This window comes from Rhinoderma darwinii, chromosome 3 (genome assembly GCF_050947455.1).
Source record: "Rhinoderma darwinii isolate aRhiDar2 chromosome 3, aRhiDar2.hap1, whole genome shotgun sequence".
Taxonomy (NCBI): domain Eukaryota; kingdom Metazoa; phylum Chordata; class Amphibia; order Anura; family Rhinodermatidae; genus Rhinoderma; species Rhinoderma darwinii.
The window spans coordinates 160036801-160056082 of record NC_134689.1 but is presented as its reverse complement, the minus strand read 5'-3'; positions in this window follow the sequence as shown (position 1 = coordinate 160056082).

Here is a 19282-nt window from a genome sequence, read left to right as displayed (position 1 = left end):
CGTGATCATTGTACTGTGAAAATATTTGTGGCTGATTCAGAGCACAGGCGGGTTCGTTCAGATAAATGCATAATGAGGAAGGTTTCTGCCAGACAAATTAATAGGATTAGGAGAGCAGCTGCTAAAATGCCATTGCAAAGCAGCAAACAGGTATTTGAAGCCGCTGGTGCCTCTGGAGTCCCGCGAACCTCAAGGTGTAGGATCCTCCAGAGGTTTGCAAGTGTGCATAAAGCTATTATTCGGCCACCCCTAAACAATGCTCATAAGCAGAAACGGTTGCAGTGGGCTCAGAAATACACGAAGACTAATTTTCAAACCGTGTTGTTTACTGATGAGTGCCGTGCAAGCCTGGATAGTCCAGATGGATGAAGTAGTGGATGGTTGGTTAATGGCCACCATGTCCCAACAAGGCTGCGACGTCAGCAAGGAGGTGGCGGAGTCATGTTTTGGGCTGGAATCATTGGGAGAGAGTTGGTAGGCCCCTTTAGGGTCCCAGACTGTAAAGGATCTGCCAGACACAGCTTCTGTGTCGGCGCCCTTGGTTAATCATTCTGCATCTGCTCCTAGGTATGTTAGAGTGACTCGATCTGCTACCACTCAGGCTGTTAGGCTGAGGAGTGGGAGAACCTATCACAGCCTGGCCAGACGGTTCTAGCTCCCGCTCCCGGTCTATGTATACCTTCATTTGCTTCTTGTCTTTGCCTGTGATTCTCCCTTGTTTCCTGGCTCTGCTGTTCCAGCTATTACTATTGACCTCAGCTTCATTTGGACCCTGGCTTTACTGACTACACTCCTGCTCTGGGTTTGGTACCTCGTACACTCCTGGTTTGACTCGGCTCGTTCACTACTCTTGTTGCTCACGGTGTTGCTGTGGGCAACTGCCCCATTTCCCTTAGCTTCTGTGTACCCTTGCCTGTTTGTCTCTCATGCACGTATTGAGCGTAGGGACTATCGCCCAGTTGTACGCCATCGCCTAGGACGGGTCGTGCAAGTAGGCAGGGACTGAGTGGCGGGTAGATTAGGGCTCACCTGTCTGTCTCCTTACCCCGTCATTGCATAATCACAGGCCCATATACCTTTTCTACCCTGGTTCCTACTACTATGGACCCCCTTGAGACCCTGGCTAAGCAAATGCAGGGTCTCTCCCTACAGATCCAAGCCCTGGCTCAGAGGTGTGACCAGCGTGATGCTAACCAGCTAGTGCCCTCCACCTCACCTCTTGAACCCCATCTCAAGTTGCCTGACCGGTTCTCAGGGGACCGGAAGACTTTTTTCTCCTTTCGGGAAAGTTGTAGACTCTATTTCCGCCTAAGGCCTCACTCCTCAGGTTCTGAGAGCCAGCGAGTGGGTATAATTGTCTCCCGGCTCCAGAACGGTCCCCAAGAATGGGCCTTCTCCTTGGCCCCTGACGCCCCTGAACTTTCCTCTGTTGACCTTTTTTTTCCGCTCTCGGGCTCATCTATGACGAAACTGACAAGATTGTCTTTGCCGAGAGTAAGCTGGTGACCTTACGTCAGGGTAAGAGACCCGTTGAGGAGTACTGTTCTGACTTTAGGAAGTGGTGTGTAGCTTTTCGGTGGAATGACCCTGCCTTGAGGTGCCAGTTTAGATTGGGTCTGTTGGACGCCCTGAAAGACCTGTTAATTAGCTATCCCTCTTCTGACTCTCTAGATCAGGTTATGGCTTTAGCGGTACGTCTTGACCGACATCTCAGGGAACGACGACTTGAACGTTTTTGTGTCTTCTCCTCTGGCTCCCCCATGATGGCTCCCGAGGTTCAGTTGCTTCGTTCTTCCACGGAAAACTTGGATGAATCAAAGCAACTCGGGGCCTCTGTGTCTCCCCAACAACGTAGAGAGCTTCGCAGGAAGAATGGTCTCTGCTTCTACTGTGGGGATGACAAGCATCAAGTGAACAACTGTCCTAGGTGTAAGAATAAGCAGACGGAAAACGTCCGTGCCTAAGTGACCATCGGGGAGGTTGCTTCCCTTTCAGGTCTCTTTTGAGGGTAGGTCTGCCTCCGGAAGTGCCTTCGTTGATTCAGGGTCTTCTGCTAATATTATGTCTGTGGAATTTGCTATGCCATTGATTGATTTGCCTAAACCTGTCCCGGTAGTGGGTATCGACTCCACTCCACTTGCTAATGGTTATTTTACGCAGCATACCCCTGTTTTTGAACTCATTGTTGGCTCCATTCATTTGGAGCAGTGTTCTGTACTGGTGATGCAGGGATTATCGTCCGATTTGGTTTTAGGCCTTCCCTGGTTGCAGATGCATAATCCCACGTTTAACTGGAGTACTGGGGATCTTACTAAATGGGGTAATGAATGCATGACGTGATGTTTTTCTGTTAATTTAATTTCTCTCCCTGAGGAGGTGAACACTCTACCTGAGTTTATTCAGGAATTTGTTGATGTTTTTTCTAAAAAGGCCTCCGAAGTGTTACCTCCTCATAGAGAATACAATTGCACAATCAATTTGGTAACAGTAGCTAAGCTCCCTAATGGTAGGATATTTAATCTCTCTTCTCCCGAACGTGAGGCCATGAGAGAATATATCCAGGAAAGCCTGACCAAGGGTTACATTCGCCCCTCTACTTCTTCGGTAGGTGCTGGCTTCTTCTTCATAGGGAAGAAGGATGGTGGTCTTAGGCCATGCATCGATTACCGAAACTTGAATAAGGTCACTGTAAGGAACCAGTATCCCCTTCCTTTGATTCCTGATCTCTTCAATCAGGTTCAGGGGCCCAATGGTTCTCTAAGTTTGGTCTTCGGGGGGCTTATAACCTTATCCGAGTCAGAGAAGGGGATGAGTGGAAGACTGTTTTTAACACGCCCAAAGGTCATTTCAAATACCTCGTCATGCCCTTTGTGTTGTATAATGCTCCCGCGGTCTTCCAGAATTTCATAAATGAGATTTTACGACACTACCTGGGGGTATTTCTTGTAGTGCACCTTGATGACATACTGGTGTTTTCCAAGGACTGGTCCTCCCACATTGAGCATGTCAGGAAGGTGCTCCAGGCCCTTCGGGAAAACAAACTCTTTGCTAAATCCGAAAAATGTGTGTTTTGGGTGCAGGAGATACTATTTTTGGGTCAAATCCTCACTCCTAATGAATTCCGCATGGACCCTGCCAAGGTTCAGGCTGTGACTGAATGGGTCCAACCTGCCTCCCTGAAGGCGTTACAGTGCTTCCTGGGGTTTGCTAATTATTACAGGAGATTCATTGCTAACTGCCCCATTTCCCTTAGCTTCTGTGTACCCTTGTCTGTTTGTCTCTCGTGCACGTATTGACCATAGGGACTGTCGCCCAGTTGTACGCCGTCGCCTAGGATGGGTCGTGCAAGTAGGCAGGGACTGAGTGGTGGGTAGATTAGGGCTCACCTGTCTGTCTCCTTACCCCGTCATTACACTGACGGTGTGAAAATGACCTCTGCAAAATAGAGTATATGACTGACCACTTTCTTCCGTGGTACAAAAAGAAGAACCGTGCCTTCCTTAGCAAAATTATCTTCATGCATGACAATGCACCATCTCATGCTGCAAAGAATACCTCTGTGTCATTGGCTGCTATGGGCATAAAAGGAGAGAAACTCATGGTGTGGCCCCCATGTTCCCCTGACCTCAACCCTATTGTGAACCTTTGGAGCATCCTCAAGCAAAATATCTATGGGGGTGGGAGGCAGTTCACATCAAAACAGAAGCTCTGGGAGATTATTCTGACATCCTGCAAAGATATTCAAGCAGAAACTGTCCAAATACTCACAAATTCAATGGATGCAAGAATTGTGAAGGTGATATCAAAGAAGGGGTCCTATGTTAACATGTAACTTGGCCTGTTACGTTTTTTTTTATTGAAAGAGCTTTTGATTTCTGTAAATATGACCTCCTGATGCTGCAAATTCAACAAATTACCATTTTAGTTCTCTTTACAACCTTTAAAATGTTTTGATTTCTGTTGTGCATAATAATTAGAAACAGTGCATTTTGAGTTTTTTACTTCTAAAAAAAAATCTGTTATCATTAGGAGATTTGTTCAATAAAATTTACATTATACTCCAGTGGTTGATGGCTTGAAGATTATACTGACTGTCATTTGCATCGACTATTTAGGAAAATCTGCAAAAAATAACATTTGCATAATAATTTGGAATGCGGTGTATATATATATTTACCTATTTGTCTAAATATTTATGTGCAGTATATATGTTCCAGTATGTGCGTGTCTGTATATGTGGTTCATTTTTGGTATGTGGAGGGCAGCAATAGAGAGCCCCGCACAGGGCGCTTCCAACCTAAGGCTGGCCCTGGGTGCAGTCACATGTAGCATTCTTGCTTTGTATTACTGCAGCTTAAAAATGCGCTATGAGAAACTGCAATGTATGTCTTTGGGAAAAATGTTCTGCAGATTTTTCTAGCTCTTGCTTTGCAGAACATTTTTCTCCATAGGCATACATTGTACTTTTCTACAGCGTATTTTTAACCCCTACCCGCACAAGTCAGTAACTATACGTTGTCGCTGGAGGTTACTTCCCACACGAGGACGTATAGTTACTGAGTCGTTCCTGGGGCACACTGTCAGCGACTGTGTGCACCAGGAACTGGGAGGTCAGCTGTCTCCGACAGCTGACACTCCACTCTTCCCGGCCAGCGGTCCTTTGCCGCTGATTTCGGCAATTAACCCCTAAAATGCGGTAATCGGTTGCGATCTCTGCATTTTGGGGGTTTCTAGCACATCGGCAGACCCCGGTCTGAAATCGCTGGGTTAGCTGACGGTTAGCATGCCAAATGGAGGCCAAACAATGGCCTCCGTGTCTGCCATGGACATAAGCCTCCGGCTGGTCCTGATAGGCTTCCTGTCAGAGTCACAGGTAGTCACTGTGTCGTTCCCGATGCACAATGTCGGCGAAAGTGTGCATCGGGAACCGGGAAGTCAGCTGTCACCGCTGATTAAGGCAATTAACCCCTTAAATGCGGCGATCGATTGCGATCGCCGCATCTAGGGGGTTTGTAGCACATCGACAGCCATCATGCAATCTTGGGGGTTGCAATGGCAACCGGAGGCCAGACAACGGCCTAGGGGTCTGCGATATATAGAAGCCCATGAGGACCAGCCACTGGCTGTTCCTAATAGGCTTGCCGTCAGAGCGACTGTGAAATCACAATGACAGTTGGAATACTATACACTACCTAGGTAGTGTAATGCATAATAGCAGCGATCAGAGATGCAGGTAAAAAAAAAAAGTGTAAAAAGTAAAAAAAAAGTAAATAAAAATGTTTTATAAGAAGGGGCGTGGCTTGGCGCACTGGTGAGTGGACGCGTCTAAAGTGAGCTCCAGACCAGGTCCTTGCAAAACAGGAGATAATATTCTGCGAAAATGGGGAAAGCTAAGACTAGAAGCTCCCTCAAGGGCTCCCAGACAACTGCAGCACCCGATGTTCCCATCAGGAACTTTTTTCAGCCGCTGCAAGAGATGGCGGGATCTTCGGATGGTGAGCAGGGTGCGTCCTCGTGTCCGCCGGTGCCATTTCTTCCACTCCATGAGGCTGCTGTGCCTTTCTCAGAGACTGCACTGGACGATGCGGAGGAGACAGCTTCCATGGGCTCTGCAGGGGGTGAGTCCCTAACTGGTGTTTGTGCCCCAGCTAAGCTTCCTAATCCGGCTGGTCCGGACTTGTCTCAGGAGACCTCGCCACTTATACAGGAGGCCATTTCCGACACTGCGGTGCCCGACACGGTGGTCGCTGGCACTTCCATTGACATGCTGTGGTGTTCAGTATGTGCCTCTGATGCCTAACCTGATCCCCGTGGGCCACACCCTCCTCTCAGGCTACTGCATCCCTCTTTGTCCTCTGATGGCTCAGATGCATGCCTGATCCCGCCAGCGAAGAAATCTCTCTTCCACATGCAACCCACAGGGTTGCCTATGCCCGTTGGCTATGTGGATGACAGGGTCAACTCCTTAAATGAGGATACAGCTCCCTTACCTGCCTGGGGATCTGGAGTTGAGCTCCATTGTACTTGATCACCCGCAAACGGCATGGGATGTTGGGCATGTCTGGATTGCCTCCTCCTGATGAGGTAGCTGTCACCTTGACGGGTCATCAGGAGTTGCAGGCATTGATTGCCCTTTTGCCCACAAAAAATGATATGTCCCTTCTAGCTGCAGATCTCAAAATGGCCCGGCGTCAACATCTTTAACGGGTAAAAGTGGAGGTTGATGTTTTACATGCACGTGTTGAAGAATTGGAGGCATTTAAATGTCATATTTCAAAATCCGTTCAGGACTTGGAAACACTCAGCGTGAATCATGCTAATCAACAGCGCTTTCTAGCATCGCAGCAGGATGATCTAGAAAACAGGAATAGGAGGAACAATATAAGGCTTTGCGGCCTTCCGGAGGCTACGCGTACATCGGACCTCCTTCCCACTCTTAGAGGTATATTTAATGGCCTCATGGAGAAAACATTGGACTCTCATATTGAAATTGACCGAGCTCATCGGGCGCTTCGGTCCCAAAGTGTGGATCCCAGCAAGCCCCGAGATGTAATTTTCTGCATCCATTATGTTGCGATCAAAGAAGAGATCATGCAAAAAGCCAGAGCCCTCCAGACTATAGACGTTGATGGGGCTACTATATCGCTGTTCCCGTATCTTTCACGGCGTACCCTTCGGCAAAGGGCATCTTTGAAACCGCTCCTGTCTGTACTTCAATCTCGGAACATTCCTTACAGATGGGGTTTCCCTTTTGTACTCCATGTGAAATGGGGAAATTCGATGGCAGTTCTTACCGTGCCGGAGGACCTTCCTTCTTTTTACAGACCTTGGATCTTCCGATGATGACACTTCCATCCTGGGAGGACTTTCTACGTGAGCCACTGGGATCGTTGACCTCAGCTACCTCCTGGGAACTGATGACTGATGCTAGACGTGCACCTTCTACGAGACCTCAACGACTACGTCGCAGACAATTCTCTCCACCGTGGAGGCCTCAAGATCGCTGAGTTTTCATCCAAGATTCTCCATTTACCTTTCATGGGTGACTATGCTGTTGTTATCATTTTCACATATGTGTTTCATTGCTTTCTTTCCACCATGATATGTCATTTGTGTGCTCCTGTTTTATGCATCACTTCTCAATACTTACATTAGGACCTGGTCCTTGGAGAGGTGTTACCACATACTGGTTTAGTCTTTCACTACCCCCCCCCCCATAGGTTTTACTAGTTTCCTAGTATTAAATTAGTGCAAGCGTTCTTCACCGCTAGAATATTTTACTGACAGAATTTACTGTCATATTTGTTCTTCTTCTTTGTCCTTTCTTTTTTTCTTCTTCTATTTTAAATGTCTTTATTTGTACTACCTTCTTTAGCAGTCACAGCGTAAGGCGGGATTCACACGACCGGGTCGTTCCCGAGCCCGAGTGTCGGCCGGTAAAATCGTCCATTTTGCCCGGCCGGTTTGCATTAAGTTTTGCATCCGTGCCGGGCCGGGCAGATCCGGACAGTGACATCAGCGGCAACTTCTGAAGGGGAATCCCCATGTGTTCGGGGATTCCGCTTCAGGAGTTTCCCCTGATGTCACTGCCCAGATATGGACAGAGACATCAAGCGCTCTGTCCAGGAGCGGAATCCCCGAAAACACGGGGATTCCGCTCCTTCAAGGAGCTAAAGTGCGGCTAGCACATAGCAGAGCGGGGAGATACCTCCATGCTCTGCTATAGTGGCGTCGCTGCAGTAGTAGCAGATGCAGCTGCTAGCGGCGCCATTGAAGGTGTCGCCGGGCCAGGGTGCTTTTCAAGCATAGGAAGGGAGCCAGCGCAGTGCTCCCTCCACCTGCTGTACACCCCGGCCCTGCCACACAGTGTACAGCGATGCCATTCGTCAGAATGGCATCAACTCCTCCTCCTCACATGCACTCTGCGCTGTGAGGAGGAGGAGATAGAGCGCAAGCGCCGGAAAACCCGGCCATCACTCGGGACACATCCCGGTGATGGCCGTGTAATACCCGGCCCCATAGACTTCTATGGGAGCCGGGCGGCCGGGTACCCGGGCGAAGATAGAGCATGTCCTATTTTTTGACGGCCGGTTTTCCCGGCCGTCAAAAAATCGGTCGTGTGAATAGCCCCATTAGGGGTCTATTATTCCTAATGCAGCCGGCTGCCGGACGATTTATGAACGGCTGGCACCCGGCCGGGAAACCCTGCCGTGTGAATGAGGCCTAAGTTGATTGCTTGTCCTTGAGATGACAGAAGTATCTGTGGCCTCTTTCAATGTGCAGGGCTTTAATGTCCCTCAAAAAAGGTCCCAAGTTCTTTATTCCATGCACAAAAATAAAACACATATTGTATGCTTGCAAGAAACTCACTTCCATACTGGCCACTTCCTCACCCTCAAAAATCGATATTATACATCCATGTATCATAGTAGCAATTCCGAGGGCAAAACTAAAGGGGTTTCCATTCTACTCCATAAATCTATTCCACATACAGTCCTACAGATTAAATCTGATCCTGATGCGCGTTTCCTGTTTGTGACATGTGAGATTGGGTCAAATATATATACTATTGCGAATATCTATGCCCCGAATATAAACCAGGTTTCTTTTCTAGTTAAGACTCTAGACGAATTGCAAGCTTTCAAGCAAGGGGGTTTAATACTGTGTGGTGATTTCAACGTTCCTATTAATCCCTCCTCTCATAATTCCACAGGGCGGTCCAGGATTGCACATAACAAGCTAAATAAGATCAGAAAACTCTTTCATGATATGCAGCTCTGTGATGTTTGGAGATTGTCTCATCCTGAAGATAGGGATTACACCTTTTTCTCCCATGTACACACCTCCTATAGTAGGATTGATTATATTTTTTCCCACCATAGTTTACTCACTCAAGTTTCTTCATCGAGTATTGTTCATATTTTGTGGTCTGACCATGCTCCTGTCTTTGTGCATTTACACTGCTCCCACAATCTAAAGGTTCCTTTACTTGGAGACTCAATGAGTCACTCCATCAAGATTCAATATGTAAACTTGATATCCAGAGAGCTGTTCTGCACTTTGGGCAGGATCATGTCTCGAATACCACCTCCCCACCGATTAAGTGGGAAGCGCTCAAATGTGTCTTGAGAGGGATCTTAATAAAACATGGTGCCAGATTTAAGAAGGAAGCGAGTATGAAACTCAGCTCTCTTCTAGCGGAACTCCACTTGTTGAAAATCCAACATAAACGTAACTTACAATCTGATTCTCATCAGAACTTATTACTGAAACGTCAGGAGATACAGCACATACTTAATAAAAAATATGACCGCCTACGACATATATTTTCCTGCACTCTATATGAATGGGGGTACAAACCGGGTAGAGCGCTAGCCTTAGCGCTAAAAGATAAGATGTAAGCCTCATATATTCCATCGATTAAAAATTCTACTGGTTCTGCAGTTCATGCCTCAGATAAAATAGCAGAGGCTTTTCTGCATTATTACCAAGCTCTGTATAATCTCCCCGCTCCCCGTGGAGTTTTGGCTCCTCATAATCCACCTTGTTCTTTGTCACAATATGTCTTAGATACAGCTCTTCCCACACTAGCTGAAGCGGATGTAGCACAGTTGGTTACACCATTCACTCTAGTTGAATTATCAAACGTGATTAGACAACTACCAGCGGCTAAAAGTCCCTGTCCCGACGGGTTTAAGGCAGCTTTTTATAAATCCCTGTCTGAGGGACTTTCCCCGTTTTTACTTGAAGCCTTGCAGGCGATGTCCTGAGGTGCTCCAACACCTGCTGAGTTTTTGCTTGCACATATTAGCGTTATTCCCAAAGAGGGCATAGATCCACAATTATGTGCTAGTTATCGTCCTATATCCCTGATAAACATGGATGCAAAAATTTACGCTGTGCTTTTAGCTAATAAATTGGGGGGTCTGCTTGGGTCCCTAGTTCATCCAGGTCAGGTCGGTTTTGTCCCTACCAAAGAAGCTCGGGATAATACTCTCAAATCCTTCTCTCTTATAGCGTATGAAAAACGTAATTCTCTTTCTTGTATGTTGATCTCGCTTGATGCTGAGAAGGCCTTTGACCGGGTGGACTGGGGATTTATGTGGAAAACGTTGGAGCAGATTGGGATTGGCCCATTTATGTTAGAGAGCACTAAAGCTTTATATGCGGGTCCGCAAGCCAGGGTACGGGTAAATGGCTTGTTATCCTCTACTTTTAGAATTCACAATGGCACGTGTCAGGGATGCCCTTTATCCCCACTGCTCTATGCCCTAACAATGGAACATCTTCTACAGGCTATAAGGTCCTCATCATGTTAAGTGCTCTGCCTTTGCGGATGATGTTCCCTTATAACCTCTTACTTCCGTGCCTGCATTAATGTCTACTGTAAGGGAATACAGCCTAAATAGTAACTTTAAAACTAATTTTAAAATCTTGTCCAAATAGTATAAGGTTCCTGTTGTCTTGCACAGGATATACCCTTCTACGTCTGATCGATATTGGCATTGTGGGCAGGCTACGGGAACGATGGCTCATATATGGTGGGAATGCCAGTTGCTCCCTCCGTTCTGGGGCTCCATCATTTCTCTTATTCGAATAATTACTGCCAAAACATTAGATGATAATCCAACCGTATTGCTCCTCTCTATTCTTCCAGGTTCCTGCAAGGTTCTGTCCCGTACTCTACTGGGCTATTTCTTGGTAGCAGCCAGAACGGTGATTCCCAGACACTGGAAAAGTAGTGTTTTCCCCACTGTGTTAGAATGGGCTCTGGAGGTGTCACATATTCATGATATGGAGGAGTCGATGGCTCTCATTCATCAGCATTGCGACTCTCATTTTCAGATTTGGCAGGGGTGGTCGGACTTTCGTAACTCTCTGGACTTGTCTTTGAGTTCTTGATGCCCCGGGTCTATGGTTCAATTGAGGGAATGGGATTTATCTGGAAGAATTTAGCCTGCATAGGATTGATAGGCTACAGTCATATATACAAACTTTTGCTTATCTGTCTAGGCTGTCGCTCTTATTTTATCCTTTTTTTAAAATTATTATTCTCCTCTTTTTCTTCTTACATTTCGTTCCTTCCCCTTTTCATTTATCTGACATTATATGGCGCTATGATTACTCCTGGTAGTAGTGTGATTTTTGCCTTCATGTCTATTGGTTATCCCGCTGTTATATATTACTTAGGCGGATGTGCAGACCTTTCATATGTTTTGATGTTTTTTTCATATGCATACTTCCTGTTTGTCCATAGGTTTGATAAAAAGGTGGATGACTCATTGAGAAACTGTATTCTTTTGTGATATTACTCAATTTTATGTCTGCTCCCCTCCCCGTTTATTTTTTTCTTTTCTGTATCCCTTTTGAAATTTTTGTAAAAAACCTTTCTTAAATAAAAAATTAACGCGATGTTAACACGTGATGTTAACACGTGAATTAACGTGATGTTAACACGGCCTACTTTAGACGTAATTCGGGCATTTTACGCCTCGAATTACGCCTGACAAAACGCCCCTAATACACCTACAAACATCTTCCCATTGCTTTCAATGGGAATTACGATGTTCTGTTCCCACGAGCCTTTATTTTACGCGTCGCTGTCAAAATACGGCGCGTAAAATGACGGCTCATCAAAAGAAGTGCAGGACACTGCTTGGGACATTTTTGGAGGCGTTTTTCATTGACTCCATTGAAAAAAAGCTCCAAAAACGGCCAAAAAAACCGCAGCGAAAAACACTGCGAAAATTGCGAGTGGCTTAAAAAACGTCTGAAAATCAGGAGCTGTTTTCTCTTGAAAACAGTTCCGTATTTTCAGGCGTTTTTTGTTAAGCGTGTGAACATACCCTAATAGTTATTACCACATAAAGCGACACATATCAGATTTAAAAAAAATATCTGTGTCCACAAGGCTAAAACAGGCTGCGTCCTAGAGGGGTTAAGCTGCAGAAATACAAAGTAAGTACGCCACATGTGACTGCACTCGTACCAATCAGAGGCTATTTGAAGAAAGATAGAACCTGATTGGTTGATATTGGCTACTGTTCCACCATTGCATTGTACTTGTTTTGATAAATCTTCTATATTTTTCTTTTACTTACAGAGATATTTGTATATTTCTATTCAGTTGCAACAATTTTTGTTGTTGTTGTAACTGATGTGTAAATTATTATCAGCAAATTCTGTCAATAACAAGGTCCTGGTATATGGAGCATGTTGGCCTGAAAGAGAGAAAAAAGTAGCAAGCAACGGTTAATAATTCCCTTCTAGATGTTGTTTACATGTTCAAACTAAGCAGTAAAAGGAGATGACAGAGTCAAAACAATCACAGCACTGAAAAAAAGAGTCTGTACTTCGATTTTAAAATTTGTTACATTTTTCCTTATCAAAAAAGCTTTTTATAGGGTAATTGTGTGGAACTTTATGTAATGGAACTACACTTAAAGAGAATCTGTCACCAGTTTATTAATTCCCTATCTCCTAACTAATCTAATAGGCGCTATGATGCTGATAACTACAGTGTGATTTGTTTAAAAAAAAAGGTTTATTATAATAAAAGTTAAGAGCATTTTTATACATATACTAATGTGGCTCTAATAGCCAAATAGGCGGTTACATTTTATTTTCACTCTGGGCGATGTAAAGACAACTGTATGAGGCTGTCCAATCAGCGATATACAGGTCTCCTCTTCACAGCCCAGTGTGATCTCAGCTTCAATCGCGAGATCACGCTGTGTTGTCACTTCTGGCCGTGGTTCCTTCAACACAGCGACTCATCGGTACTCCAAGAAGACGGTCCACATCGCCTACAGCCGTGACGGATGACCCTCATCCACAGCAGCAGCACTGTATGGCACTATCTACAGGGAGAGCTGTATGGCACTATCTATAGGGGGGGGCTGTATGGCACTATCTTCCGGGGAGCTGTATTGCGCTATCTACAGTGGGAGCTGTATGGCGCTATCTACAGGGAGGATTTATGGCAATATCTACGGAGGGCTGTATGGCACTATTTACAATGGGTGAGGTGGGGCGCTATCATCAAGTGGGATGTGAAACTGTCTATGGGGGGCTGTATAGCACTGTCTACAGAGGGGGCTGTATAGCACTGTCTACAGGTGGGGGCTGTATGGCACAATTTACAGGGGCACTAGTGGAATGCTAACAACCAGTTGTAAATTTATTGGCATATGTCACACATAGACTCTCATGTTAAAAAAAAACATAACATAAGGCAAAAATTTGATGTTAATGGGGCCTAGCATGCACTGTCTGACCAAAGATATGTGGACACCAAACCATTACACCTATATATTCATGTTTGACATCCCATTCCAAAGCCATGGGTATTGATATGAAGTTGGGCCCCCTTTTGCAGCTTTAACAGCCTCCACTCTATTAGGAAGACTTTCCACAAGATTCTGGACTGTGGAAATTTGTGCCCATTCAGTCAATAGACCAGTTGTGAGGTTAAGCACTGATGTTGGACAATAAAGTGTGGCTCACAATCACTCCAATTCATCCCAAAATGTTCAATGAATTTGAGGTAAAGGCTCTGTGCAAGTAACTCCACACAAAACTTGTCAAACCATGTATGGACCCGACTTGGTGCACTGGGGCACAATCATGCTGGAACAGTAATGGGTCTTCCCCAAGCTGTTGAAACAAAGCTGGAAGTTTACAATTGGCATAATGTAGCCTTAACATTATCCTTCACTGAAAATAACGGGCATAGCCCAAACCCTGAAAATCAGTCCCAGAACCTTATTCTTCTGCCACCACGTATTCCAGTAGGTAGCACACTCCTGGCACATGCCAAACTCAGATTCATCCATCAGACTGACAAATAGTGAAATGTGATTCAACACTCCAGAAACCTGGTTTCCACTGCTCTAGAGTCTTGTAGCGGTGTGCTTTTACACAACTCCAGCCGGCGTTTGGCTTTGTCATAGTGATCTTAGGCTAGTGTGCAGCTGCTCAACCATCAGAACCCATTTCATGAAGCTCATGTCACAAAGTTATTGTTCTGATATCAGAAATTTCATGGACTGACTTGTGGCAAAGTTGGCATCCTGTGACAGGTCCTCGTTTAAAGTAACTGAGTTCTTCAGTAAGCCCAATACTACTACCAATGTTTGTCTAAAAAATTGCATGGTTGTGTGCTATTTTATGTATCAGTTTGCAATGGGTGTGGCTTAAGTACCTAAACTCAATAAATAGGTGGCATGTCCACATACTTTTGGCCATTTAGGGTATTTATTGTGTACCATGTTTTAAAACTTTATTTTCGTGCATTTCCAGACAACATGGTATTACAGAAGCTCTGCAACTGTAAAGTGATGTTTGCCTTGGTTTTTGGAATCTATCGTCTTTGTTTAATGGTTAGTCTGAGATTAGAAAAAATATATATATATATTTTTTTTTTTTCTAGAAACAGCACCACTCTTGTCAATGGGCTGTGTTTGGTATTGTAGTTCAACTTCATTCATTTTAATGGGGCTGAGCTGCAATATCAAATAGCCCCTGTTTCTGGAAAAAGCAGATATTTTCTTCTAATCTCATACAACTCCTTTAGCCTTGTGTTTGGAGACGCAGGTTCCCCTTGTGTCACCATATGGTGCCTCCATACAGCACAATATTATGCAGCTATTCACCCCTAAAACATGGCACTGTATATCTCTGTATGACATCAGAAGCATATACATGTACAGTATCGCGAGAGGCAAAACTTTAAGCATTTGGACCTCAGTCCGAAATCTGTAACAGGGCCGCACAACTACCATGTGCCATTCATAATACTGATGTGGCAGAGGGGCCGTAGGCACCCTTGGTATCGCCATTGTTACACCCCTGAGTACGTCCTCATAAAGTTCTATAGGGAACCATATTTGGGCTACGTACAACTTGGAGGTTCGACGTCGCTTTAATAAAGTGTGTCTACCCTTTCTCTTTATTTAAGGCTTGTACTGTAGCATTTTGCATTCCAATTGTGTTCACAAATGCAAATACAATTAGAGAATATTTTACCTTTTTAAAATGCTTGGGAACATTATTTAAAAAAAAACAACAACACCAAAAAACAACAAAAACATAGCATTATGCCTGGAGTAAGTTTACAGTATTGTACTGAATTTCCTGAGTTTATGTGTGTAACAGAAGGATTTATGTTGTCATTACCATTAATACATGAATCTTGAGTTGATGATGATATGTCTCTCACATCTACCTTGCTTAAATCCTTTCTATTTCATGGTGTCTATACAATCCGTATGTAATCTTCCAGAAAGATAAAATGAATCAATACATAGAATATAGTGCCTTGGGGAGAACAGTCCACCTCAGATAAGAAAATTTAGAACACTAGCATTAATGTTGCTGCTTATAACATATAGATATGACCAATCTATGATATTATCCTAGTTTTTAGTAGCAATGTTAAAGGATTCCATTCCTGCAAACAGCAAGAAAATGTATGTTTCCTACAATAATAGACTTTGCTCCAAGCCTCCTGAAGCTAAGGTGGGTTTTGTGTGGATCAATCATAAGCTTAAAACAGCACATAATTACGGCATTTACCTTTGAAGCTAAACTATACAGGCAATCATTTTTTTTTAGATTGTACAACATACACTGGATATACATTTAGTATATTTGAAACATACAGATAGTGTACTACATAGCTGCTTTATTAGTAAAAACATATTTGTATAATGTGTTTTTCATGCTTTTGAAATTAATGGTCACTAACTTTTTAACAAACTTTGCATAACTCAATACCACAAGTGAATATAAGAAACGTTGTAATATATCTTAAAAAAGGTTCTTTCTCCACTTCTCAGGCTCTTCCCCCGACTGTTTACTCACCCTGAATGTACTGCTAAATTGATATCCCTATCAGATCATTGAAAGCGTACTTGTCATTTCAGGGGATCTTAAGCCATATGTGTGTGTATATGAGGAGTAACACTATTTCTGCCCATTATATGACTTGTATTCTGCATATTTTAGCAGCTTTCCCCTATGCAGGCTCTATCTTTAATTTCCAGTTTTCTTTAAGCTAGTGGATGGAGCTTAACTGCTATCATGTCTTCTTTACACTTCACTTAGAGAAGAGGAGAATCCTGCTCTCCTAGCTCTATCTATTACAAATATAGAGTCTACAGCAGCATTGTGGACATTATATAGAAGTAATGAGCAGTGTTGCTCTGAATCCAGCACTGGTGTGTGATAGAACAATTACTAGAAAGCTGCCGCAGTGTCTCTCTGCCTATCTTTCACTCTGCTCTTGACCCCTGCTTCCCTCCCCTCTTACTAGACTTCTATGGGCAGCTGTCACCTGATCCCTCACTGAGCTGACAGTCTGAGGGGTTAGGTGGAGGAGCCTGATAAGTGGGGAAAAAGGCATTTTTCTCTAGTAAGATATATTTCAAAGTTTCTTATATTCTTTAACAATATTGATTTATGTAAGGTTTGTTAAAAGTGCAGTGCCCATGGTTACAGCTGCCTATAAAGTCTATAGAGAGGGGAGGGAGCAGGAGCAAAGTGAGACAGAGGCAGAAACACACAGACACTCCTGCAGCTTCTGGTAAGATTTGTATGTCACCACAGTGCTGGATTTTCAGCTACACTACTTATTAATGCTGTATAATGTCCTCTATGTTAGGGCATGACCACACATGGCGGAATTCCTCCGCAACTGTCTGCATCAATGCCGCACAGAATCTGCGTTGCAGATTCTGCAGCGGATCTGCACAAAATGTGCAGAAAATTGATGCGGACTGGCCGCTGCGGACTGCAGGAAAAGTGCTTCTCTTCTCCCTATTCAGTGCAGGATAGAGAGAAGGGACAGCACTTTCCCTAGTGAAAGTCAAAGAAATTCATACTTACCGCCCGTTGTCTTGGTGACGCGTCCCTCTTTCGGCATCCGGCCCGACCTCCCTGGATGACGCTCCAGTCCATGTGACCGCTGCAGCCTGTGCTTGGCCTGTGATTGGCTGCAGCCGTCACTTACACTGAAACGTCATCCTGGGAGGCCGGACTGGAGACAGACGCAGGGAGTTCTCGGTAAGTATGAACTTATATTTTTTTTTACAGATACATGTATATTGAGATCGGTAGTCACTGTCCCGGGTGCAGAAACAGTTACTGCCGATCGCGTAACTCTTTCAGCACCCTGGACAGTGACTATTTACAGACGTCTCCTAGCAACGCTCCCGTCATTACGGGAGCCCCATTGACTTCCTCAGTCTGGCTGTAGACCTAGAAATACATAGGTCCAGCCAGAATGAAGAAATGTCATGGTAGTAAAAACAATACGCTCCGCAGCACACATAAGATCTGCGGACTTCATTGCGGAATTTTGACTCTCCATTGAAGTCAATGGAGAAATTCCGCCATGAGTCCGCAACCAGTCCGCCACTGCTCCGCAACAGACAGAGCATGCTGCGGACACCAAATTCCGCTCCGCAGCCTATGCTCCGCAGCGGAATTGTACGCATCGTGTAAACGAACACTGCTAAATTAAAGTGAAAGTCAATGGAGAAACGGCTCCGCTGCGGATTAACGCTGCGGAGTGTCCGCAGCGGAATTTAAGTGAAATTCCGCTATGTGTGAACCCGCCCTTACTGCTTCTATATATGTGATAGATATAGAGGGGCAGTATGTTATTTTCTCTATCTGTTCTGTGTATGACAGACATGATAGCAGTTAGGCTCCACCTACTAGCTTAGAGAAAACTGAGAAATAGAGATAGAGCCTGCAGAGGGGAAAACTGCTAAAAAAAAAAAAGTCATATAATGGGCAGAAATAATGTTACTCCTCATGGGACATGCACAAATCCTTCTAATTTGCGGCATTCTTATTCTGCTGTCATTTTCACATTGAACCCTGATCGCTAAATGTTGCCATAGGGCTCTGTTAGCCCAACAGAGTCAAAAGTGTGTCCTTTTTGCTTTTGTTGGGCTAGTAGAAGTTGGTATAGCTTTTTCTGAGAATGGAATAGCATCGTAGACTGCACTATTCCATACAAAATATTCCAGCAAAAAAGTATACTGCGCTTTAATGTTTTTTTAACATAGGGCATATGGATGCGTATGCCACCGTATTGCATACGTCACAGACATCTGTTAAGCATATAAGTAATGAGCTTTTCAATAGCTTTTTATAATGTATAATGAAAAAGAGATCAGTAGCACAACCAAAGAGATTGTCCAGAGGAGAACAAGGTAGATAATCCCAGCAAGGGATGGTACACGCAGCACAAATGTCCCAGGTCCAATGGGACAACTTGCACACAATAGATTGAAGAAAGATTGCAGCACTCAAATATCCAAAAGATGTTGGTCTTTATTCACCAAGCAGTAAAAAACTGCAACGTTTAAACCCCTGTTGGGTCTTTGTCAAGCATAATGATAGTGAATCAGTGCACACTTTATATAACACATGTTGAATGACATCACTTCCTGAACACATTTAATATCAACAATGGTTAAATGCCCTTAAAAATACATAATCATATCATTAGATATCCCCCACATTATCAGAGTGAAATACAGTCACAAAATATATATAGAGCGCCAATGTAGTACCTGTATATCAGTCAATTAAGACATCTTGATTTGTCAGCGTCTGCAGTTCTCTTTTGCGCATGACAGGAAACCCTAATATCCTCAATATCCGGCGTCTGCCGTTTCTATGGTTGCATATCACGATCTCAATATGGACCGCGCATGCGCATGCGCACTAATTGAGATTACGTGAACATCACATAATCAACAGAGAACCGCTTGTCATAGCAACATGAAAGATACTAACATATCACAGATGAGTCCTAAAAGAGGATTCTGCGTGTCTCATCAGAAGGATGATAATCAAAATACATTTATCATGCAATATCATTTACAAATGTCCCAAACATGGGATAAACAGTATTTATTTAATAACAATTTTATATAGATATTAGACTACAAAAATTAGGCTTTAAAAGCCTATAACTGTCCAATGCCTATAATTTTCGATAAGACATGCAGAAAATCTCAAAACGAGCAGCAATCCAAAAGACTGATCAGGTTTCTTCAAGGCTTTCTTCACAAATAATTCAAAAGTGATCCCCCATATTGTGTAAATAACCTAAGAATATATAAAAGAACAAGCAGGTAATACTTAAAAAGTATATCTAATAATATTTACAATCACATGACTCCTGGTCAGACACTCTATCATAAATTTATTACTGATAACGATGTGGCCAAAACCATGCCAAAGGACACAATCCTAACAGATA